This window comes from Falco punctatus, assembly GCF_963210335.1.
Source record: "Falco punctatus genome assembly, chromosome: 4".
Lineage (NCBI taxonomy): Eukaryota > Metazoa > Chordata > Aves > Falconiformes > Falconidae > Falco > Falco punctatus.
Window position 1 is genome coordinate 42,717,765 of NC_137583.1, and position 27,146 is coordinate 42,744,910.

At 38.6% G+C, this 27,146-nt stretch overlaps 1 long non-coding RNA gene across 1 annotated transcript in view; it reads left to right on the forward strand.

Annotated features, from left to right (window-relative positions):
- Positions 1-27,146, forward strand: part of LOC308062743 — a 69,554-nt gene that overhangs the window by 21,600 nt on the left and 20,808 nt on the right. The window contains exon 1 of the long non-coding RNA XR_013927668.1: positions 1-25,251. This exon is cut by the window's left edge and continues 21,600 nt beyond it. This is a non-coding gene — a long non-coding RNA (uncharacterized lncRNA). The remainder of the gene's footprint in view (positions 25,252-27,146) is intronic.

A 27,146-nucleotide genomic window follows, 5' to 3' on the forward strand; every position in this document is an offset into this window, starting at 1 on the left:
TCATGGAATCATTTAGGTTGAAAAAGACCTTTGAGATCATTAAGTCCAGCCGACAGTTGGTGCATGATGTGTGAAAGCAGACAGATTAAACTTTGCAATCCATAATCATCGTACCATGGCCTCCAGCAGGGCCCTTGGCTACCTCCTGCAAAGAACTCAGCTTCTGCAAATATTGGAGGAGCCTCCTGATCCCTTTGCACTTAAACTACTTTGTCACTTTCCAAAATTGTCAGTGGCAGGCAACAAATATCACACAGAGCGTGAATAAAATCATGGTATTAAATTAGATCGAAGTCCTACGCTCACAGAAGTTCTTTGGAAACCTTATTTTGTCCTATAACCCAACTAGCCTTATCTATACAAAGCTAAAAATGAGAACTGACAGCAATCAGCATTACTATCGCTAACCCATTTTTGGTTCTAGCCTAAAGAGCCCAACCTAAATCTCACTACAGATAATACAAATAAAAACATAGCAAATGATACAACCCTTGTGGTTAAGCATTGGCCATAATTCTTCCAGCTGCCCTCAGCCATTTCACACCCAGGGGACTAGCAGCCTGTTGAAGCACGTCATCTTTTATGGTCATGTTCCTACTAACTAGATATGTTTATCTAGCCAATTAAACCAGTTATCTGATAATTCTCAGAAATAAGTATTATTCAGCATGCACAGGGATTGCAAAGGAGGCTGTGCTTTTGAGATGCAGGTTACAGGTCCATAACTAAAGTCACTACAGGCTTCATTATATTTCAAATATCTTCTTTGTTAAACAACGACTGACTCTTGGGAAGCTGCAGAATTCAAATTCATGCAGTTGCTGAAGGTGCTTCTCTGTGAGACAGATCAGTCAGCCAAGAAAGGGATGCAGGGACCAAGCGTGTGGTTTATAGCACAGAGAAGCTAAAAAACCCTGCAAGTCTGCTGTGCTCCGGGGAGGAACTGTTCTGATGTTACCTTTGAGAAACACAGTTGTGCCCACTCTTTGGCAGAGCATGGCAAGGACTCTGGTACAAATTATAAAACAACCATACGGCTTGAGCGTACTTTTGACATCCTCAAAATCAGTGAGTCTAAAAACTTGTCTTGGAAAACAAGCTAGTTTCGTGCAAGAAAATGAGTTAAAATATTGATTAAGGACCTCGGTAAAGACTCTTATAATTTGTACTATAAATAAACTGAACAATAAAATCCACAATTCAAGGAAAAACTCAGCTATAAGAAGTAATAAAGTAAAAATAATGACCAGCTCATCAGCTTAAAACAAGCAATGTTCAGAAATTAAAATGGTGACTGTAAGGTAAAAAGCATGACTGATTTTCAGCTACATGTGGCTGTGCCCAGGCAACATTTGCCATTTCATGTTTGTTCTGAAGAAACAACACTGAAATCTTAAGTCTTTTTGATTTAGAAAATTTAGTCATACTGAGATGTGAGATTCCTTATATCGTTGTGAAACCTTTCCCTTGGCTTTATTATCTTAAATACTTCATGCAACTTGGTTTAAAACTCTTAGTTTCTTTTTCCTGGAAGGGTAGGTCAGCTAACAAACAGGAATTCAAGGCAGTATTTGCTACAGATCCAGGCATGCACATACTATCCTTTTAATCAACGCCTTATTTTCATCTCTGAGGTGAGGTACTGGCATAAAAAGGTTGGCTGGGGAAGGAAGGGTGATTTCATATATGTAATTTCCTATTTGAATTTCCCAGTATGACCTTTACGAGTAAGAATCCAGTGGTCCTCACTCAACTGCAACTCACTCGTGGACCTTCACATCCCCTTCCCCAGAGCACCTGCCTAACCTGCTATTCCCCAACCTGCTGCACAGGTAATCGTTCATACCCAAGTCCAGCTCTTCTTATTTGCTCTTACAGAATTGTGAACCAGTTCTCCCACTTCACATTAAACCTTCTTCACATAAGCCCTCATATCAATATCACCTGCAGATGTAAAGAACAGACTCTTTTTAGCTCAGGCCACTAATGAGAACATTGAGCAGTACCTGGGCAGCCTGCCTGGGAGCTTGCAGGTTACTGCCTTCCCATTCTGACAGTCAATCATTTACAACTGTTCTCTGAGACTCATTTCGCAATAAGTTTTGATCCCATCTAACTTTATTGTTATCAAACTGTATTTCTCTATCCTGCTTACAAGAAGTCACAGGAGACAACATCAAAAAACTTAGGTCGAGGTATGTGACATCTCCTGTCTTCTTACTATAGTAGAAAGTTAAACAGGTTTGAAGAACAATTGCTCTGGGAATATCTATGTTGACTTTTACTTGAGTTCTTATTGACTTTCATGTGCTTTGCAAACAGTTAATCTGTTCCCCTGTTCAAATAAAATATTTTGTAAACATCTGGGAACACTACAGAGCTAAGCACTGAATCACCTCAATTTTTATCCTGTGTGTTAGGAAACACGACTGACATGGACTCCGAAGCCATGAAATACTAGAACTTGAAAACAACAGCTTTGCAGGTGCAGTCTGACACCCACCTCCTCCAGTCAGAGATAACTTAAATTCTTTAACTTTCCAATACAATATTTTCAATAATGAATCTTCTTGCCATTGCTGTTAATTCCCCCCATTCATACCTTTCATATTTTCACACAGTAATCCTCTCAGCCTCCCTTAGAATATTAACAGTTTTCTTAGCTGTGAAGAATAGGAAACCCTCAAAATCTTTGTTTCATTATAATCAAATAAATGTCAGCTTCCAAAACCAGGTTGTAGCTAGATCTGTCAATATAATTCTTACCACCAATTTAAACCACTATGAGTTTGCTATCAAAAAAAAAAAAAAAAAGTTTTACTGTTGTCTGTTCTAATGCAAATTTCACTGGGCTCGTGTTCTTCATGTGGCAGGATTATGTCATTCACAGGTACGCCTGGAGTATTAACAAACCCAATCGTTCAAAAAGCCACGGGCTAGTGTTAAAAGTCACAGTATTCAGGCCAAGTAGATAATACAGAATCATACCAATATTGATGTTCTTGACATCAAGAAAGATTAGATCCAATTGTTATAGTTACAGAGGAGAGGAACAGTGGCAACCAGAAGAAAGGAGATCCTCCTAACTTATCTGAACAGCAAAACTGGCAAAGTGAAAGCTCAGAAGGTGACAGCAGCCAGAGATAAATACTGGCATAGGAACAAAGGACTATAATCTAGTCCTTTAGATCGGACACCTGAAATAGTTTTACAACCAGCAGGATTGTATGGCTGTGAAAAGAAGGAACAGCTTAGGATGGAGCTTGAGAAACTAATTAATTGTGAGTGAGATGTGCCAAGCACACCTGTAAAAGCAGGGGACTAAAGCTAGGAACAGAAACACATATGTCACATCCAATTCTCTTTCCTTAGGATGTATACTTGGCCTCCATTTATTTACACAAGCTTAAGATCCAGAATGGTAAAGTTTGTTATGAAAGAAAGGTGGTATTATTTATTTTTGTTGAAAACTCAAGCCAAATTCCCAGTAATAGGATTGCAGTTCATTAACTTCACTGAGTTCACAACAAATGCAAATGATGCTTTTTATGCTGAAATAATATACTTGACATCAGTTGAATATACTAGTTGCAACCAAACAGCTACATGCCTGAACTCCCTTTTTGCATACAACTGTATTTATATCATATTTATATCACCTTTATTTATATCATACTTAATTTGATTTGACAGTTATATCATTTGCTAATATTTTTGCACTACAGCTACCACTGTGCTCTGCCTTTGCTCATTATGTTTAACATCTTTTATAAAACATTCACTACACACAAACAGCATTACTCAGCACACACAGGGTCTTACCTTACAGCAGAAATTAAATACAAAAAATTGCTTCAGAACAGATTAAGTGATGAAGAGGAAGCCACAGTAGTAAAAACCTGAAGAACAAGCTCATTCTTTATGTAAACTGTTTCAGAGGTATTTGTTTTCTAAATATATATATATAAAAAAACACTAATGGAGATCAGATAAATTGGTTACAGTCTTAAAAGCAAAATTTTGACAGTTGTCTTTAAATACACATGTGCACACATGCATATTGTACATCACCTTTGCAAAGACATCACAGACATATTCTGCTCGTTCACTTGCTCGTTCCAACAGCAATATTAGGAACATCAATCCTACCATGCTTTTAAATAACACTTTCAACTCCAGCAAAACATAACCTATCACTGTGTGAATAGGAGGCAGAATATGTAGTGTTCTTGAGTATATTTTTCTCTGTGGTACAAATTATAACTCTGGAATAAAAGTCCAGCCCTCAGATGCTATAGGGAGGAGAGGAACTAAGAACCTGCATCAACAGAATTTCTTCATAAAAATTACTAAAACGAATTGCATAAAATGTTTCTTTGGGACACATCCAAGCAGCTGGTTTACTAATGAACAGGAACCAGAGTCAAGCATAGCCCTCAGAGACGTACAATCAACCTCAACAGGTTATTTCCCTGAAATCAGATTTCTGGCTTCTTTTTATGAGAAATAGGAAAAATTTCAATCAAAGAATAAAATTAGAGAAAATAACATTTCTTTCAGGAGTATCCTCCATGTAAAGAGCTAGCATTACACTTAGCAGACTGATGCTTAAAAACAATTACCATGCAAGTTTAAAACTTTCTTTTCTAGCCATTTGCAATTATTCTTTCTCAGCCGTAATCAATGGAGTATAATTGAAGGCTACCAAATGTTGTTTGAGATTTTGGCATGATTTAAAAAAAAATAAATAAGTTACTGTCCAGTTTTTGTATTTGTGTGACTTAAAGGCTTGAAGGATTTGAACAAGGCTGTATCGCCAATTACTATATAGAGATGCACCTACGAAATACATCAGCTCATTTCTGAAATCTCCAGGTGCCTGGGAGGTGGAAAAGAAATACCACTATTTAATATATGAAGTAAAGCAAGCACACTATTCAAGTGTGACCTCCTTCATGTACCAGCGAATGCAGCGAAACATGGGAGATACAGCCAGAAGTGGGAATCTTGTCTAAGGGAAGACTGGAGCTGGAAACACCTGAGCTACAACACCCGAGCTACAACACCCTGCGGTAAAACACAAAATTGAAACATCATCCTAATTTTATGACTAATGTCAGGAGAAAAAAAAAAGGTTGTTTACATATACATGTATTTATATGCGTATTTTTGTATATACAAATATACATTTTTGAGGAAAAGAGGGTCCTGGAGTTTTGCTCACATCATGTTTTAAGTACTACAGAAGGGAAGACAAGCAGTATGCTAGCTGAGAAGTTTCTGCCTGATGAAGCGCTGACAGGCAGGCTGTGTGAGCACACACCCTCCTTCCGCTCAAGTGCTTTGAAGGAACATTGGTGAGTGTCAGCTGAAGGGTGAAAGCTGCTCTTTTTAAGTGAAATATTTTCATATTTATCCTGTCTATTTGCCCAGGATGCTTTAAAGGGGTAAATAACACCTTTCTCACTACACACACTTTTACCTCACTGCCTAAAGGGTCAACTGTGGTGCAGCTACACCCAGATCAACAGGGAGGGCAATATCCCTGCGCACATCCAGCCCTGTCCAGAGGGGCATGCCCCCCCCCCCCCCCCCCCCGCAGCCCTGTACTGAGGCTGACCTCAGTTCAAAGGCTTCTCTCCAAGGGATATTCTGCATTTCCAGGGCAGCTGTTTTCACAGAGCTTCTGTTTCTGTAATATGTCCAGAGTATATAGAGTAGGTTTTCAATGGGATTTGAGCTGCTAATGCTCTTAGACTCCCTGGAAAATTCCAGTCCAATGTCTTGACATTTACAAAATTGATTTCATGCCATGACCGTTTTCGAGCCCAGGGTCTTGGGATTTTTTCTTTTCTTTTTTTTTTTTTCTTTCATCTTTTTTTCCTCAGGAAAAACATGATATACGCTAAACTAGCAGAATCACCATCATGCAGTTTGCCTCGTTACAGTTTGCCGGAGCAGCTGGAGCAGACCATGTACCCTGGAATGCTGTATCCAAGAGGAAGAGAGCCAGGAGCCAAGAGGAATTTTACCATCCACTATTAAAACTTCCTAAAAGCTATCAATTCAGTAGATTAAATTAGTGCCACTAAGCCCATCTTTTTCTACAAAAATGAAATCTGTGCTAAGTGAGTATGGCAGCTTAGTTTTGAAAAAAACATTTACTCTCCTGTGTGTTTGTTGAGACTTGTGGACCATAAAAACAGACAGTAACTTGAAGCATTGTACTGAAATGGTCTTTTAGAACATTTAATACAAACGCACACAGATGTACCCAGCTCAGATTGCACTCTGCTAATTATCAGCTTTTTTCCAGAAATTTGCAGATGGTGGAAACTATCCTTGTATTTTTTACATCTCACCTATTTGCCTAGGATGCTGATATGAAGTAAATAACGTCTTTTACGACATTACCACTATCCTTGCAACACAAGCTTTAATCAACTTTTATTAATTAAGCAAGGGACTAAATTTTCTGCCTAGTAACATTACTTCAAAGTCTGTGACCAAAAAAAACATGATGACTTAAAAGATCAGAGTAAAAGCTAGTAACTAACAAATACCATTTAAAATTTCCGTAGGAAGCCTCTTATGGTAGGAAGTGCAAGACTCAGTTTGCTGTTGCTGGAGTTTCTGCTTTTTTTGTCCAGGGCTGATTTTTAAATCTTAGCACGTCTGGTCATGAGGGACATATCTTAGTGGAGACAAACTAGAAAGGTTTTGGAATTGAATGCTATACATTGGACGCATGCTGAGGATGGTAGCTGATGCCCAGATGAATTTCAATAAACCTTCCTATGAGACAAGCTTTCCTAGATACTAACATCACTCACAGCCTGGGTTCTTCCTTACAGATAGTTAATTGATCAGGCTTGCATAGAATGATATGCTTGATAGCGATCCTCCAACTTACTATTTCAAGCAGGTTTAAGAGTAAGCGGTATTCAATGACACATTTAAGTAAATTCAAATAGTTTTTACATACTTGATCTCTAAATAATTAAGTACTTTTTAATCACTTCTTTCACATATCATAAATCAATGTCCTGATTACTAAAATGTCTGATCAGGGTATTTTCTGTACCTTTAAAATTTCTTCATGGACACAATGAGACAACTGAGAGAGCCAACCAGATTTTGAGTTTGAGTGTGTTGATCACCATTGTCTACTTGAAACGCAGTACTTAAAGCTGTTAAAGTTCTTGTTTGGTTACTTAGACTAGAACCTTCATACCAAAGGTTATCATTATAGATGTAGTACAAAACATCTCTACCCTTAGTTAGCTCTATTATAACAATCAATAAATAAACTGGATATGCTAATCTTCTCATTATTTGTTATTCATCTTATGCCAGCTATGTCTTTATATGGGAATACTCAACTTTAATGGCTCTCCAGCATTTTGTCACATGGGATTTAGCCTCACATTTTATTTGTGCCATAGGCAATTCAAAATACATCCTTTCCCCCAGACAGTCTAGCCAGAAGTGGTTCTATAGCTTTATATCCCCTCTTTAAATTCACTCTACCTGACATTTCGTTGTCGTTTACTATAGCTACCACAGGAAAATACCCTCCCTGGAACATGCTCTGAAATGTATATTATTTTATACCTTTTCATTAAAAACTGATGGTAGATCTAGTGTAACATGATATCCAACCATAACATATGCACCACGGTAGTAATTTGTATTCCAAAAATATCCAGCAATATTACATTTTTCAATAGAGACATTCCAAAGCTAGAAGACATACTCTGTTAAACTACCTGATCAGCTCTTTCTCTTCTGAGATAAAAAGCTGTGTTCCCTTAGTGTGCAGAATCTCCTGTGAATGAAATCCAAATCTAACTGATCCTCTTCTGATTCTGGGCACATGAGTTAAAAGGAAATCTTCACAACTGTCTCTAGTCTGCTTTGACCCCATCCTGAGCCCCAGTCTTATAGATACTGGGACACACACAGGTGGAGATAACAAATCCTGATCCACTGACACTAATGTTAAGATTCACTTTTTCACAGGATCACAATCTGTAATATGGAGGTTCTGCAGGACAGAAAGTAATTTTGCTAGGATATTGTTCTTTCAAAGTACTTCTGCGTCTTTCTCAATTGACTTCTCACTCTCAGGAGGGCATCCCACTACCTCAACTGGACTCCATGCCTGTTCTATTTTAACCTCCCTTCTTTAGGGTATTCTATATCATACTGAATTACCTTGATCTGCAAAAATTTTGTAATGAAGACAGGCTTACAACAGACAAAAAGAACCTGTACTGCACAAAGCTACCTAATCCTACGTCTTCCCACACAATGTACCGTCACCTCTGTCACAAACAGTCAGGCTCCCTCCTTTCAGGTCGTTTGTATCTCACCACCATTTGCTTTGTGGCTGACCGAATTTAGCTGTCTGAAACTACCATGTTTGAAAAATTGGCTCCAGAAAGAAAACATTTCAGTACACGGTAATGTTTTGAATTTCATCTTGGTCCATTAAAATGGTTAGAAAAGGGACATTTAAAATATCATTAATGAAATCACAGATACGCCATACAAAAAGTAAAATGAAGCCCCTTAATTAGATATTAGATTAACAACTCTTAATAAACTTATATAAAGTTAGTCAATCAATGCTATTCTCTCCCAGTATCCCCAGAGCAATTAAAATTCAGTGCTCAGTAAGATCCATTTAATGATTTAGTAAGGTCTCTTTTGGAACCACATGCACAGTGTTAGTGTCAGAACATTCTATGTACGTTATACAGGATGCCTACTACAGCAGGTTTGTGGGTCCTTCAAACCAAATGGCTCACCAAGAGACCCACCAATTAATTCTCAGATGTTAATAGGAGGTAAGTCCAATGGTTTTGAGATCACCTTGTATAAATGATATCATGTGAACAAGATCATTAGAATATTCCTCAACTGTACGATCAGTCTGATGGTATGGATGTTGTGAGAAGTGTGGTTGTGAAAGCTAAAATAAGAATGGCTTTTCTTTGCATGCAGATACACTCTCAGAGGTCACAGGACTGCAACATGTTATTTTTCAATTCTTTACTGAAAGAGGATGGAATAATTCACAAACACGCTTATTTTATCTGTCCCTCCAGCAGCTGCTGTATGTGTACAGCAATTACTTTTCAATATTAAAGTGCTTACAGCAGAATTCATCAGTACACGTTGGTCCTTTTTAAAGCAGGTTTGAAGATAAAAAGTTCTTGAAATGGATGGAAAGGAATAATTAAAAAAAAACCTAAAGTAGTTTAAGAAAAATAATTTTTAACAACTTTATTCTTGACAGGATACATACTTGCAAATAGTCATTTGCTGTGACTGGATGACTGATTATATTTTGTAATTTTGTTTATATTCATTTACTTCCTATTATAAGAAGCACTTGGCAATTATTTAAAAGAAAAAAAAGTGGGCTTTATGTGAAAACATCTTCTCTGTCAGTTCAGCTCACAGGAAGCCTGTGAAGTTCTATGGTGGTCTGTGATGAAGGAACACATTTTTAACAGCCCAAAGTCAAAAGATGTTATTGCAAAGGAAGACTGAACCTAGACTTTAAAATCTGTTCTTCCCTCTCAAGAGGCCAGAACTACCAGGAAATTTGCTCCCTAACAAAATAATTTGGAAAACAGTGAAGCACTTGACAGTCAAAATCATACTTTAATGTGCCATTGGGAAAGATGCTGGATGCATAATTAGTATTGCCCATGCCCCAGCACCACTGCATCTCCTTCATTTCAGTTGTAGGGAAGGAAGGGTGCCATGGTTATGAAGAACATTTATTTACCACTGAAAACGATGACTCTGAACTGAAAAATCAAGGTAGGAACTTACAGATACTTCAACTCCCTCCGTAGTAATATAGAGCTGTCTGGTTTTAGGGTTGTTGTTGGGGTTCTGTTTTCTCTTTAAGCAGTGTAGTGGATGTTATCTGAAGGCTTTCTACAGCTCTGAAGGTCTGCCTTATTAAAGAGTGAGGTCTGTGGAGAACACATTGCATCCCAGAATCTAATGGCTTCTAGATCCAAGGGAAGAAAGAGTCATTGGCTATTTCCTATCAATAAATCATGCTGAAATATTTCAGCATTTAGTCTAAGCTCAAAAGATAAACACAAATGGTGATTTGCTGATGCCTGACCCAAGACTCGAGCCACAAGCCACAGAAAGTAATTAAGAACTTTTGGTTCTGCAAAATGAGCTGGAAAAATAATCTAGATAACCACACATAATCATTTTGTGCTTTGTCAGGCTCATTTGAATAGTACTTTCATAAAATCAGCAATTTCCAAAGGACTGGTTGTCTTAGTCTAGAATTAACTGAAAAATTACTTTAGTCTAATACCTATAGCTTAATTTAAGTAGGAATGCACTTCAGGTCTATCAGTTGAGAAAAGAGAACATAAAGCAGGTGCAAAAGTATTAGACAGTGAGTCTATAGCAAATTGATTCACAGTTTTGAAACCACAGGAAAACCGTCCCTTTTGTAAACAGATACGCCATCCAAACTGTCACCAAAGAAGACATTTTAAAGAGCAAAGATCTAAGATTGCTGTGCACACAGCTAGAATTCCTTCATCAGAGCAGCAATATAAAAAACAGTATATTGTAGTTTGAATGTGCACAGTCACAAAAAACAAACCACAGCCCAGAGACTATTTTCCATTACATTCAAATCACTTTAACAGAGATATAAATTAAAACACATTTTGGAAGCTCCCAGAAATGACAGAACCTTTTCCTCCCTGTCTCAGGTAAAAGTGCAGTCAAACTCTGCTATGAATCTTTATATTTTTCCTATACTTAGTTGAGTTCCTCTACTCAAAAAAAAGATGGCCATTTAACTTCAGAAAAGGTCCCACCATTTGTCCCTTCTATTTAAAATAAATGTTTTAGGACAAGGATGTTTTTCTCTGGTCTGTGAACAATGCCTAGCATAACAGAGTCAAGATCTCCACTGAGATCATGAAAGTATTAGGTAAGAAATACTAACACCACATTGAGTGGGTTAGTGCACAAGCCATACAGGCAGTAATAGTTGATATGACCTTCTCTTCCGCTGATACTCTTAGCTCAGTTCTCGCCCTTCTCTTTCATGTAAGGAACTTCAGAAGCGATTCATCTCCAACAAGTTAAAAAACCTTGAGCTTCACTCAAATGCATCAGGGGATCTGTGAAAGTTTGCCACAGATTATGTGTCGATGTAGGCACCATTACTTCGAGGGTACATTATTGATAAAAGCTAAATATTTCATCTTCGCTGTCTCTAAACAAAACTGCCATTTACTTAACATGAGACTGAAAATTCAACCTTTTCAATATTATAACAAGGAAACATGCTCGTAGTGCCTCTCATGAAGAAAACAGACACCATGGCTCCTCTGCAGCAAAGTCACAGTGTTTGCTCAGAAAGGGCTCTGGAAATCCAGAGGGGTGCCCAGCAGCTCTGCCTTGCATCACGCTCAGCACACTGTCTGGGGTACACCCAAGCTGGAGGAGGAACAGCTTCAGTTCTACATTTCTATCACTTATAGGTTAAGTCCAACCCATCCTATTAGCCGCATGCAGGTGTTTCTGAGTGTGTTTGTGCTTTAATTATTCATAACATCAGCTTCATATTTTATGGATTATTCTGCATCAGTTCTGGTACTTGCCTCATGCATTATGCATGCACCTGAATCTGTTCTGATGGTAGGCATAAAAGACACAAAACATGGCTCTCACCTGTATGCTTCTGAATGGAAAAGAGCATTTCTAACCCTAAGCCTGAATTGCATCCCAAATGTGTCCTCCTTTGTCCCATAACTGCACATCCTCCAATGAACAAAATGCAGATTATTTTTTTCTTTTCTCCCTCACACCAAACAACCCTAATTTTAGTCTTTGGTTAATGTCAGCTTATAATGAAACTATTTCCCTTATAAAATGCACTTTTTTTCCTGTGTGCTGGTTCAGAAGTACTGTCTGCTAAAAATCCTAACAAAGACCTTCTTAAAAGTAATATATCTGAATGAACCAAAGGCATCAAGTTGAAAGCCTCAAAACACAGGCATAGTACATCGCTGTTTTACCCTAACAAGCGTCAGGGAAGACAAGGGGATGCACTGGTTTGATCATGCTAATACAGCTTACTGTTTAAAAGATGTGACAAATTATTCATAAGTTGGAGTAGAAATGCAAGTGAAAGTTATTGGGTTGTTTGGTTTTTTTGTTTTGTTTTGTTTTTTTTTTTAATTGCTAACTGCTTTATCGTGCCTCGTTACTAATGCTACATTCCTTTTTCAATGTAACTAAACAACCTTCTTTCCCACAGGGCCCTAAATTTTCAAAAATCCAAGACATTTTTCAAAGTCATCTTAGCCAAGGAGGAAAATATTTTATGGCACAAGTAATACTCAGGTTGGATGGAGGAGACACTGGAGCAGAAGGACATGGGCTGGCAGCTCAGGCTGGTGCCCAGGGAAGGGCCATGCCACCGCCTCTCACCTGGCTCCAGGGAATGGCTCTAACCTCCCCCAGCCACACAGGAGGTCCTTTTCTTTTTCATTGAGAGCTAACTTTCCAGTAAATTTGCCAAGACAGCTTTAGCAAAGGACAACCCAGGAAAGAGTTCTTCAATCACACAGAAATATTTTAAGAAAAACATAGCAAAATTATGTAAATAGATTTAAATAGCAGCCTCCTGCATTCTTGGGAATTGTTTTGCCTCCTACACCCAGAGCATGAGTTCTGAGCATGGAGAAGAGTCTGATGTTAATTATAACGAATCGACATCATCCCTTGATCCAAGCAGACACTAATCAGCATCCTGCATTCAAAATACTATGGGCATTCAACACAGAGAGCACACTGTTTGATTTGGGGTGTTATTCTTCCCCCTTGCCTTCAGCAGGACTGTTAGCTGCCTGCAGTGAGGTGCCTGATGGGTTTTCTCCACTCTCCTGGCTGGTGTCCAGAGACTTTGAAAAGAATGTAACTGTTATATGTGTCTGCAAACCAGAAAGAAATTATGTCACCCAGCAAATTTCAGATGTTATTTTTAATCCAGTTTAAATAAACTAAAAATACTTTACCTGCCTTCTCTACTCGTACACTTCCCTATTTGTCAGGTTGAAATGAACCTGGTTTCATTATGTTTTGATGATGACCCATGATGATGAAACATGGTTTCATCAAATGATCATTTTTTTCCCAAATCACACTTAGGAGACAAAAAAAAAAAAATATATCTGTGCTTTTACTCATAGCAGACTTGACTGAATACCCTCCTTTATCCCCTTGCCAGAGCACAGCTGTGTGCTGTCACTCTTCCGTTAGCTAACGTGCACAGTCTTGCTCGAAAAGTACCGGTCTCCACCAAAGACAGCAGCTCTTTTATCTGCACAGCCACAGCTCGAGCTCACTGTCAGCAACACCACAAGACAAAGCCTGGTTTTCAAGCCTTCTGAGGCAACGCTGGTCTTCTCTTACTGAACCTTTTTTTTTCCATTCCTGTGTTCTGCAGTGTTCAAATATCTCCCCCCCCAGTTTTGAGCTGCCAATTCCTATTTTTAGCTGTAATCTTCCCTTCTATCACTTTGCACTGTGCTTTGTCAGGCTTCTTAACTCCAACCCAGCCAACTTTGTGTCTAACCCACCCCGCCCCCCCAGTGGCCACTGTACTCTCATTAGACAACCTCACCATGTGGAGGAGGTCCACTGCACAGGCAATTTGATACAGGCTTCATCATTTTGGCAGGCCTGTTTTAAAACACATCCATACCTTTTCAGCAGAAGTTTTAGAAGAACTGGGGAGATCTGTGCATAAACCCAAAGGTAAACACGTCTGTATTTTGCATGGTAGGTTTTGATACTTGTTTGCAAGTAGGGAAAGGTTTCTAAGCAGAGAGTTTTAGGGAGAACACGACCTCTTCTAGATGGCGAAATCTAGGATCCTTCCAAATAAACCTTCTCCAGAGTGTATGAATTGGATATTTTCTCCTCAAATTTTCTAATGGCTGAGAAAAGCGCTATGTGCCAGCAGATAACTGAGAATTACATTGACAAAAATAACACCTAAGGAAACAACTTCTGCTGTTTCATCTTTTAAATCCAAACAGTTCCCATAAGACACAGATACAGAAGTAAGACTTGTGAAAAACAAGCATTTTTCTTTTGAGAAGTTCATCTCACCCAGTGATTGCTTATGGCCAGGCTCAGCAGAGTACTTGCATACACAAGCTTCTTAATTATTCAGCAACAGTTTCATAAGTTGTCTTTTAACTCCTGCTAACCTGTCCAGGAGAAACTCTTCAATAAAAAGGAGGTAGTTAAGGAAAGGTACCTGTGACTCACCCATCACTTTAAAAGGGCCATATTGATTTTCTTTTAGCAAAGCTAACATGCAGGAAAAACTTGCGCTTGACTTACTTCTTTTCTACAACCATCCTCTTTCCTCAGTCCCTCATTAGAGGGGAAATCTTCATTTATATAATTGTGAGGTAACAATGGTATCTGCAGCACCAATTATGACATTTAAATTAACTGGCCAAATCTTCCCAATCCTGTTTTTAACCTAATTAGTATATTTTGAGGTTTGAGCTGTATACTCATTACCATAGAAATGTGTCTATACTGTGAACTTCCAAAGTGTGTTGAAGTGAATGCAAAGACTGTCATAGAGCTCAGTAATTTAGAGTAGATCCTTTACATTTTGTATCAGAAGTATCAGGCACCTACCTTTCCAGATAACATGAACTCGTCCTCAGCCCTTCTGTCCAACTAAGATATGGCGAGGAGTAAATATCCTACATTTAAATTTGTAGAGCACTTTATCTCTAAAATGCTTTGCAGGCATTAACCGCATAATCATTAAATATTGATATTTGCATGATTAATGCTTCGTTGTTACATTATATGAGAAGAAAGATACAAATGTTGGGAGAAGTAATCTGCCTTGGAAGCAAGCCATGAATTTGTGCACAGTAACTGTAAAACTTGTGTTTCAGATATTCTCCTATTAAAATTCTGGCTGTTTTAGAAATAGACCTGTGGATGTAGTGATCCTGGTGCAATATCCTCAATTGCATTTCATCCTGTATCAATATTTTCGCTGAAATTAAAGCATTATGCCTAGGAAGGACTATTTCCCACAACAAGCATTCTTTGAGGATTTATGCAGCACTAAGTCTGATGGATGCCAGGTCAGCATCCTGGTTTGAGGATTTTATGGCCCCCATCTGCAACACATCTGTAATGTTTCCTTTTGTGGACAGTTAAGGGAAAGGAGAACAACTGCTAACGAGATATTTTCCTTCTCTCTGAGTTTAGTCATTTCTTGCACGATCTATTTTGTGATGTTAGACAGATTTTTTTTTTTTTTTTCCCCACGGCTTACAGAGGGGAAAAAATATACATATCAAAAATATTCTGTTTGACTAATAAGTTCTTCTTTGTTGCTTAAAAAAAGACACCACTTAGCTGCACTAAGTAGGCAAAGTGTAAAGAGCAGATTCAGGTTTATAATTTAGTACAACTTTGACAGAGTTATACTAATTTACCACAACTGAGGATAGAATCCCAGAGAGTCTCCTTGTTATTTATTTCTTTATTACACATTTTAGCTAGGGCAGAAGTTCCTGCTTTTTATTAATACAGTCCCTGCAAGAGTTACACAGAGCTAACAAATGAAACCCAAGAAGATTCTTTCCAATCTAGTTGACCTGCTTTATCCAGCTTCTTTCCTCTCCTCCTAATATTCTTCCTAAGAATCAGCATATGAAGAGCCCATTTCAGCTAATCACCACTTGAAGAGAAGCAATTGACAAGATTTTTTTTTTTAATTTAGTTTTTTAAAACTCCTTGGAAAAATCATTAATTGTGAAATACAAGTAATTGTGCTGGTATTTTTAATACTTGGCAAGAAAGAAAATTGTTCCCTCTTCTTCTCAATGACTTTATAATAGATTTTGAAACTAGCAAGAACTGCAGAATGCAGGAAAGTGAAGAAAAAATGCAAATGTAAAGATTATTTAGGCACCAGGTCATTGGATGTTCCTATCAGAAGTGACTAGGACTTCTTGCTACACTTAATCTGGAGATAGCTTGCTGCCTTACCCAACCCAGAGATTGCTCTCCTCTGGGGAAGCTCAAAGGTGTCTGACTTAGCTCTGGGGCTGTGCAAACGGCAAGCCACAGTTCTCAGGAGCCCTGTTGCATGAGAAATCCTTGTCACAACACAATAAATACAGCATTTACATTTTTTCTAAAATGAACTCCCATGCTTTGTTTTTATGCATCATCCCTAAGCATAGCCTCCAAATTCTGGATTGAGGTAAATAGATTTTTATGATAACAATAAACCATAAAAACATGGCACAGCTAGTAGAGGACTAGACACAGCCAATAAAATAATCCAGGAGAAGGATGGTAGCCAAGGTATACTGACTGCGACATATTAGCTAACATTACAAGTAAGCTCAGGAGGTGTGGGTTAGGTGAGTGGGCCGTGGGGTGGGCTGAGCACTGGCTGAATGGCAGAGCTCAGAGGGCTGTGATCAGCAGCGCAGGGTCTGGCTGGAGGCCTGTAGCACGTGGTGTTCCCCAGGGGTCAGTCCCGGGCCCAATCCTGTTCGACACACTCATCAGTGACCTGGAGGAAGGACTGAGTGTACCCTCGGCAAGTTTGAAATTCTGTGCAACCTGCGGTAGGAGACCCTGCTCTAGCGGGGGGTTGGACTGGATGATCTCCCAAGGTCCCATCCACCCCTGACCATTCTGTGATTCTGTGATATTATTCTTTAAATACCCTCTGATGTAAAGTTTTTAATCTTTTTTCTTTTTCATCTTAGCTTTGGATATGCAGGATGGCAAGTAGCTTATGAGCAAACTACAAGCTTCCACGCACTGCTGGAGAGGTTTTAGCTGGTGTAACTAACAGGGGTTTAAAGAGCAATAACAAAGTCTCTGCTCTGTGCTGTAAGGAGGTGCAGTAAACATGCCTGGCAAGCTGAAAGTCCAGTGAGTAACTTTCCTGTTTCCCCAAGCACTATAGAGTAGAAACTAGTGTTTAAGATTTATTTCAAGTCAGAATAGAAACGTTGCTCATCCACACCAAGCAGTTGAACAGAATGAATTTGGGATTACGTTGGAAGAGCAATCCAGACACATAATATTCTTTGAGACACACAACAAATTAATAGCCTGTCTCCACTGACTCTTAAGTCAATGCAGGCTGTTGAATGCATTCTCTCTACTTGTGTCTTTTCAGGGCAGCAGAAAACTTGCAATGATTTATATATATATATATATTTTTCTATATTATTTTTAAGTAACACACAGGTTTTTCAGTCTCCACCATCATACATGGAAACCTTACTCTGAACAAAGGCTATTATCTGTACCAGCTCTGCCAGCATGATTTGGTCCTGTGATGACACCCAATGGGAATTGGCCTAGATTGTATTTACAAGCACTCATACCAGTTTTGCATTTGATAAGGAGATTTCTAAATGCAAACCAATGTCCCAATAGTGACAAGCTAGTTATATACCCAGGGCATTCTGAAGGACACGGAGCAATGCTACTCTACCGTGCAACCACCAGCAGCACCATTCAAACAACTATCATTATCATTCTTATTCAGAGCCACAGCATCAATTTCCGAATAAAACATAAGCCATTATAGCTTGCTACAATCTTGGCACGACTAGATTGTGCTGATGTTATTTTTGGCATGATAACGAGGGCCAAGGACAGCTGTAGCACAATCCTGATATTGCTGATATTGGTGACAGGACACTAATCTGCTGGAATGTGAGATGGAAGCAGCCTTTGCTACCCACAAGCAAAAAGAACATAAAAGTCCATCCTATTGTATATTTGGGGTGGGGAGGTGGGGGTGGGTGTTGGCAGGACCAGTGTAATCAAATATGTATATTATACTGTAACAGTTTAACAAAAATACAGGATTTCTAAGAATCGCCTTAGAAGGCTTATGCCAGACCCTTGTAGATGCTCCTGGGAGAAAGACTAGTCAGCAGCACGCTCACACTGACACACTGTAAAGTGCTGCAGCCAGCAAAGGGTTAGTAAGACCCTGTTCACCATACGTTCAGGTTGAAATAGCCTGTAAAAGGCACGGGAATCTGTGTTTTATGGGAAATTGTACTCTGCAAAGCCAAGGTGACAGCAATGCTAGACAAACGTGTATATTCTTTAACCTTCTGTGGGAACTGCAGCTTGAAGCACCATTTCTCTGCCCAGAGAGAAGTGCAAGAGAAGCAAGTACCAGTTTGTTGAACCTTGGTGTTGAAAGATTCCTTTATGCCCCCCTAGAAGGCATTTTCTCAGAACCCTACACAGGTCAAGGCTGCTGAACGTATTTTTCTAATCCATCCCTGGTATATACAGCATTTAAATCATCCCTAGAGCTCATAGAATTAAGACTACAATAGATGGTAGGACAAAAATGCCAGTAACACCGCATTAGCTACACTACACAAGGAATAGTGTCTAAAATACGCCTTATATTAATAGCAATAAGCTCTTCTTAAAATCAAGTTCTAACCTTTCAGAGGCTTGATTTGATCTACAGTAATTAGTATTCATTCATTAAAAATCATTATTTACAAATATGCATGTTATGAAAGCAAGAAAGTTGTGCACATAAACCAAAATAAAATATTTTATTTTGCATTGCATTGGTTATCTGTGTTTGACTTTATATTACAACTTTATTCTGTTATCCTGTTTAAGCGTAGTGTTAACATAATTTTTGCAGCACACCATATAATCAGACATCACAGCTGTGGGAATCTGTTACATTGCTACAGATTTACCCTGTGGCTCTCCACAAAGACTTGGGAGTGTAATGCCAGGATTTGTTCTACCCAGCCACTCTGACAAAGATGATACTCCTGTGACATGCAAACCTAATAAAGAGATTTTAGTAAAAAGATTATTTATTTATGTATTTATTTTGACTTGGATCAAAACATTGCTTTGGGACCCAAATATTTTTAAGAATTATTTTAAATCTGGACATGACTTTTAGGCTTTGTTATGAAGAAATGAAACCTGGATAGTAACTTTTACATTTTGATATCTCAAAAAAGCCCTCAACCACAATTTCCCTAGAGAAATATTGGTTGGAGGAAAAATATCCTAATTTCCCTAAAATTATTAAAAACAATTGACATTTTTACTATCTCCAGTGATTATGTAAAATTTTTTAAATCAAGTTTTATCTGGTTGCAATAGTTTGGGTGTTTTGTTTACTCTCTAAACAGCATTTTAAACTGTATTCCATGTTCTATCATCCTTTTAGAATTTATAGAATTTTAAACACTATTTAAAAAAAATATATTCGCAGCTTCTTTATATTGGACCTCTACTATAGTGTTTACTGCTTGCTGAAAATAAAAAAGTAACATCAAACAAAGGTGAGCTAAACCACTAATATTTAACGTTTCTCATAAGCCAGCTTGAGATGAACACCACCTACTGCAGGCAGGGTAAACCAGTACATCATTAGGACCTCGTTTTGAAGAATTTTGGTGTTTAATCTTTAAATTTATTTAATTTAATTATCTTTAAATGTTTATATATGCCAAAGCAATTATCCTACCAAATGAAGGTGCTTTCACACAGCTCAAGTATAAGTAACAGTGGTAGGCTTTTCATATTTTTATACAGTTGGAATAATTTATTTTAGTAGCTATTCAACAGGAAAGAAACACTTCATGCTGCCATTTCCAACATCCTTAAAGTATTATTTTTAAAACCACCTAAAGAACTCAAAAGCGGGGGCACAATTCTCTGTTGATTACATTTTATGAGTTGTTATAAATTTTTTATAGAAAGGAATTGGTTGCTATTAAATACTCCAGGGTTTTAAAATTATTTCTATAGAGCTATTTTTAATTTATACACACACACACACACACACAAAAATAGCTACATTAAAGGACGCAGCAAAGTCACCCAATTGAAAGTTAGCACATGCCAGAATTAGAGAGGCCCAAGAAATTTTCCCTCTATCTGTTTCTGTGTGCAACTCCTCTACTCTAAGTAGCACTGCAAACACGGGATGCCATTGTGGGGTTAGAGACTGATTCTGAAATGTTTGATTGATTCTGAAATTCAGGTTCAGTGGGCAACCATAGATCTAGCGATTTCTAACTTCTGAGGATATGACGACAAATCCATTGGCTCTCAATTTACACTACAGGGTGGGGGTGGGGATGGGGGGTGGTTAAGTGAGAAATTAACAAACAGTCAGATCATAGTATTACAATTATATTTCCTCAGCCATTTCCTCCAGTTCAGCTGTCCCCACTGTCACTGGAGGATCTCGCAGGTGTCAGACCGGTGGGGCCATGTACACTGGGCAGAAGCATACGGCTGGGACAAGAGTCCAGCAGCTCCCCTCAGACTGGCATTGCCTTGCCGGGGCTGTGCTGCATGCTTTACGTAGCGTGCATTGTTACTGGGCCACTTCGGCTAAATTAAGTTTTAGCTCTTCAGAGTGTTTCACATTCATATATTTAAATTAGACTAGATACCATAATTTTCTTGGGGAATACAGGAATGTGGAAGAGAAACAGCAACTTGTAATAGCTTATAACCCAGTTAACTGGAATACACAGGAGAAGGAACCGTGGCTTTTCTGTAAACCCAGGGGCTTCCAGTTAAATATCAAACACCTTCTATGAAAGTCAAAGACTTTAGACATAGTTTATAAAAATTCTACAGAGTGGTCTCTACTGGAAAAGGGCTGGACAACCTCTGTCAGCAGGATGTTCTATGCAGGTATTAACTTAACTCCAAAAAACTTCTGAGCAAGTTTCCACATGCCACACCAACTGTTCCATGCTCTTGCAGAAGGAACAAAAAAAGTCAGGACTGTGAAAATCAACTACATGAGAACCATCTCCAGCTGAATTCCTCTACATGCAGAGCATGCCAAGACCTGGCACAACAGAGAGGTCATGATTATCATGTGCCATGACTGCAGCTGATGTGCTCCACACCAAGGAAGAGCACAGTGCAGCCAGGAGAAAAGAGAAGTCAGACCCTGATCATTATGAACAGGGGCATGTATAAGATTAAGATGCATTAAAAAAATAGCCTTCTTCCTCCATCTTTCCTTCTTTTGCCTTTGCTGTTCTAATTTATGATGTTCTGCAAAAGACAAAAGCACAGAACTCAGTACACTGGCACCACGCCTAGAAAGGTGACATATTGCACATATATTTTTCATACGTTTTCAAAAATATCCGTGTGATGGGGTTTTTGCATGAATAACTGTACGTGTTTGGCAGAGCAACACCCTTCCCTTTATCCTGGGCAACTACACAAGGACATTCTGCTTTCAGTTTCTGCTGAAACTTCCCACAGAAAGAGACTCTAGAAAAGCATCCCTTGCTCAGAGCAGCTCTGAACTATTCTTGTAACTGTCAGCAAGAGCTTGAAGAGAAGCGGTGGGAATGTGTTGCTTTATAATAGATTGGGACCAGATATGAAGCAAAAAGCAAGTACAGATTCCAGGGTATGGCTCAAATCACAGACAGAGCCATCAAACAATGCAGTCCATGGATACAGAGTTCTTTATCTGAGAATTAATTTATCCTTATTCCTAACCTGCCTTGATAAGTTTGCATTAAAAGAAAAAAAAAAAAAAGGCCTTTCTTGAATAATAGATGCCTCCAATCTCTATCCCCCAGATACAATATTTTTAAACAAGTGAAGTAAAATCCACCTGGACTTGAACTCGTAACATGAATCTAACTTTAAAATGCGTCTGTGCAATCTTTTTCACAGCTCTGTATTTGTCCTATCTGCACTCAAGTTGTCTGAACACCTGCCAGGCTTCATTCAAAGGCGTGCTTCAGGGCAGCTTTGTGAGCTTGTTCCGGTGTGTGGTGCTGACATGTCACTGCATCCTCATGGAACTCCCCCTCCGAGCTGGCCAGGATACAGCAGGTCTCTGCAAGATGCTGCAGACAGGCTGAACCCTCATCACACAGATGCTTGGTTAACGACTCATGGGAAGGTGTGAAAAGCTCATTTATTCAACACAGTCATTCAGATCTTAGATTTTAACCTGCCATTTTAATGTAGTGTGTACAAAAAGTAAGTAAAAAAGTCCAGGACTGGACACAGGCATTCAGAAAACTCTAAGACTCAAGTTTCTGTTCTTTAAAAGTCTGAAAACACATTCTCCTGGAAGCAGGTTGTCTAAAGATTTCTTTTTTCAGTCCTCCTTCAGTTCACGCTTCAGACGCTAAAGATCTATATATATCCCTCTATGTTTTGTTTAAGAGCCAAGATTGATATTGTTAAGGATATTGCCCTCTAATCTGATGGTGAAACTGAAAGCTGCCACTAAGGTGCGTGAAGCAGAAAACAAAATTAGTGTTGTAGTAGATTTCGTGAAGCCTTAGTGGAGTAAAGATTTAAGTCCATGTAATGCCACTGGCTTTTTCCCCAGTGTCCAGGATTTTTTCCATAAATGCATTAGATTTGAAAATTCTTGTATTAAACTATTAAAAACTAGTGCAATTTCCTTGTCAATGTTTAGCTTTATGAGCCAAGTTGTAGTTCAACCACAGTGCAATACCTGCAGGTAGAAGACATAGCAGACATAAAAATACTGCTTGTGTCTCTTCTGCTATCCAATAAGACATTTTTTTCTGCTAATCATTGGAATTATTCTTCAAATTCAGCCTAGAAGCCTGTACCTCCAGATTTTTGTGGGTGTGCAAATCCCTTTTCATTGATTACAGATATTCCTACCAGGGTCAGCTAGTTTTGGACCACACAGTACAGACCTCAGCAGATACAGCCTGAAGCAAGTGAAAGACAGCCAGTGACTTTTGGCAGCTCTGGATTGTACCATTCACAAGCCATAAGGAAGAAGAAAGCTGCAGGGTGCAGGACAGTGATCTGCAAGGTTTGAATGCTCCTATAGCTTGAGCACCAGCAGAGACAGCTCAGCATACACTCCTGAAGCTCCAAACCCCATCACTCTTTCCATCCTAGAACCAGGTTTTCACCCCCAACTTCTGCTTATCCCACTAGACAGTTCTGTCCCAGGCAAGGAGACCAATTCGAACAGCAGGTGCTCAACATGCTTTCAGGAGAAAGTACCTGCCTGGTTTTCTTCCCCTTCAGAGCCCCCTGTACAGACCCGGGAAGGAGACTAAGGAGCAGGAGGGTTTTAGTTACAGAGATGCACAGAGATAAAGCAAAGGTAATGTTTCCTTCCCATGTGAAGTTGCTTCACATTTTCACATTTGCTCACACTGAATTTCACATTCAAAAAAATGCCATTTTATTGCCCAGTCAGTTTAATTTGCTTTAACCTCATAAGCCAGGTCCTGTATACCAGAATCTGTACACCTGTTACAATTCTTGGTATGATGCTGGATAACTTAAGCCTGAGGGGAAAAATAAAACCAATTTTTTTAAAGTGTCTCTTTTCCGAGACAACTTTTCCAAAGCACACATGAGAATGATGGATAATATATAGGCTAATCTAAACCTGCTGTATCCAGTATCAAGGTCAAAGTGCTAAGGAACCAGCCCACAGCAAAAAATACTGCTCTGAGTTTTATTTACTGTGACATCATAGTTACTCTATCAGTTATATCTTGCTATACATATTTACTGTGCAGTTTTTCTATTGTTTTGTTTAATCTTCTGCATACTGATAGCTGTTTCCATAGCCATTAAAGGTCAATATTAATTTTAAAAGCAATATTATATGAAACCACACACACAACATGAAGTAAATATATTATGTCACCCATACAGCTCTGGATTTTAAACTCTTGGTAACGAAACCAATTTATTCTTTTCCCCTTAAACCAGCACCTTTGGGGTCGCTATAGCAATCACTTTTTTTTGGTGGTGTTTTTGCTTTCTGTTGCAGCACTGACAAAGCCAGGGAAGTGCATAATAATGAAAAATATAAATTAGGGCAAATATCACTTTCTTATTTTCTTTGGCATGCATCTCTCTTGGAATGAGTCTGTATTGTAGAGTTTTCAGTCTATTTCAGCAGCATCATACAGGTCTCTGAACTCCCTGCCTTCCAGGAAGTAATTAATTTTCCTGAGTTGGCATGCAGGGGTTGTTAGAGGAACCCACCACACAGCAAACAGAAGAAGGAATATTATGTCAAACTAACAAAAAAAAAAAAAAAAAAAAAAGATCACAACTTGTGTCTAAAGAAAACTAACTCAAGACCTGAAAGGCAGATTTCAGGTCTCTATGTATATATATATATATATGGATTGTTGGGCTTCTCTTCCCCTTGCTCAAATAGCTACTTGCATGGACCAGCTGAAGCCAAATCAGCCAAACCAATTACTATTGAGTGAGGCAAGAGCCAGTCTTTGGTGAAGTATGAGAAAAATAGTGGAATAAGTGGACAGTGATGGGCAGAGAGCCAGCCTTAAGTTTTTTTGTTTGCGGCTTTTTTACTAGAGATGAGTGAAAACAGTCTCTGTTCATGGATTCACTATGAACACCATCTGGTCATGCAGGTTTTTGTATGTAATTAATTAAGCACCTTAGATCCATTGTATCTTCATCCGAGTGGTACACCACAATTTTAAAGGATCAGTACTATAATCACTGAGGAAATGAATATTTACACCTTCGTATTCAGTTTTTCTTTTTACTTTCCAGCACTGATACTGCTAATCACATACATTTAGGTAGTTCACATTTGAAAAAAATGGCTTCAAAGATGAAACCACAGACTTGGAAAATCTTAAGAAAATAAAACAGAAATTCGGAAATGTCTTGTGCTGACAGGTGACTATTATTACTATTAATGAGAGAATGGGGGGGGGGGGGGGGGGAAGTACATCCTATATCAGCCCTGGACTATATCTCTATTAGTCACCTTCTATAGTCCTAAAAGATTCAGGGCAGGACGCAGAGATACTGAGAGTCATATTGATCATAAAAATGTGACAAAAATTAGTGCATCCACAGTAACTTCCTCAGTTCCCCGTGCCTGTGACAGCACATCTACCTCTGAATATATGACACATGAGAAATCGCAATAGATTAAGGTCACTAAAAACATGGGCAGAGTTGGTGATATCATCGGAGAAAGGATAAGCTGGTTCTGACAAAAGCATTTCTCCCTTCACCTCCTGCAGCAAGCAGGATGCCTAATGGAGATGAAGATGATAATTGAGTGGGGAAGAACCAAAACCTCTATCAACAAGAGCAGAAGATCTGGTAAAGTTCAATTAGAATTTTTCAGTGATATGTCTTTGTTCCTGAGAAATTTTGCAATATCTGTCTTTCTATCTCAAGAGAGAACAACCAAGACACTAATTTTCCTGGTATATTAACAACAATTTTCATATCCGGCTTATTACCAATGTTTGTTATTCTTATCTGGCTTGCACAATACAGGTTTATATACAAACAAATGTAAGGAGCAGCCACATTTTGTAGTAACTGGTTTGATGATCTTCACAGTTTGTTTTGTTTTTCTGTAAGGAGGAACATACGGCACTAAGAAAATAAGTGCACCATTAAAAACATCCTATGCATAATAAAAGCAGTGATTCTAACTCATTCTGACAATTGAAAATCCTATTAGATCATGTATAGCTGAAAATGCCCATTTCAAACAGTTCATTGTTCCAGAAGTAAATAAAGCAGCTTTCATTCTCCTCTCATGGCAATTTTCACAGATATAATTCTTCTTACTTAATTGAAGTTATTCCTGATTTATATTGATGCGAGTGCGTGAGATGCTGGCTCTATTATACTTACAAGGCAAATTTCCTGACTGGGTGACACTCTACCATTACTGTTCACACTGAATACAGTGTATTAGTAACCTCGATGACTTCAATATATGATTGACTCATATTTCAAGTTTAAGATTCAAGTCTTAAAACTTCAAGCTTTTAAATTTCAAGAACAGCAACTGAATGCTGGGACAGAAATGTTTTAACAGATGCAAGATACATTTGAGATATATGTGTATGTGTGCATATGTAAATTACATGCTAAGGCACCAACATACAGTTCTCCAAACTGCTCTGTTGTGTTCATTGGTCTTGCAGGTCTGGTAGAGCCCACTGTGAACTTTGATAAAGGGCTTCTGCATTTCCAGATCAGTGGAGACCTCTCTCAAAATCATGTGTTATCAGTTATAGGACTGAATCAAAGGTAGAAACAGAACCACCAAACAGATCTCCTGTCACAGCTTCTGTGACCACCTGGGGATTATCGCAAAACAAAACAAACAAAAAAACCCCCACCACACACAAAAACCAAAAAGCGCCCAGCTGTTGTGGGTTGTGGTTTTGGCTTTTTTCAAGACATATGGCACAGTATAAGAGTATGCATTTCCCAGTGCAACGCGAAGCTCTCTGAATCATGCTTATGTTTTCCGTACAAAAAAAAAATAAGAAAACAAAAAGCTGATTACGCCTCTGTCATCTATAGTCAAGTAAGAAAGTCCTCTGGTAAGAGATACCAGCTGCTCTAGATGTTTTGAACAAGATCTTCCTGAGAAGCAAAGAGGAAATGAGACAGGCCTTGGCTGTGAAGAGAGACACAGGGCTTTGAGTTGCAGGCTTTGTTGCTAAGAGGAACAAATGTTTCTTTCCATCATGCCAAGTATGAAAAAGTTTGAAAAAAACAGAAAAAATACAAAGCCCTAAAATACCCTATTTAAGCAGTTCAAGGAAATATTTCTATTAGTCTTAGATTTACGTTTCAGGATTTTGGGTTTAATTTAGGAACCTTACTGTCAGGTGAGTCTACAGCTCTAGAATCGGCCAAGACAAACCAGAGCCCTCCACAGAGGTAATGATGACACAATAATAGAGGGAGAGCAGGCTGGAGCATTACTGCATTTCCCTTCCTCCTCTGGAACATTTCCATCAGGGAAACCTCATACTGCTTTTGCTTTTATGCTTTTCATCTTTTGTAGGCAGAAAACCAGGCACAGCTATGTGCAGGAGAAAATGGCACTGAGATGTATCATGCTTGATTTGTTGATGCTGCCATGGAATTAGATTTCCATTTGCTGTTGTTCACATCTGACTTGTTTGTCAAAAAAAATGAAGGGCTATCATTCTCTTAAAATAATAGTCTGTTTAATAAGAGGC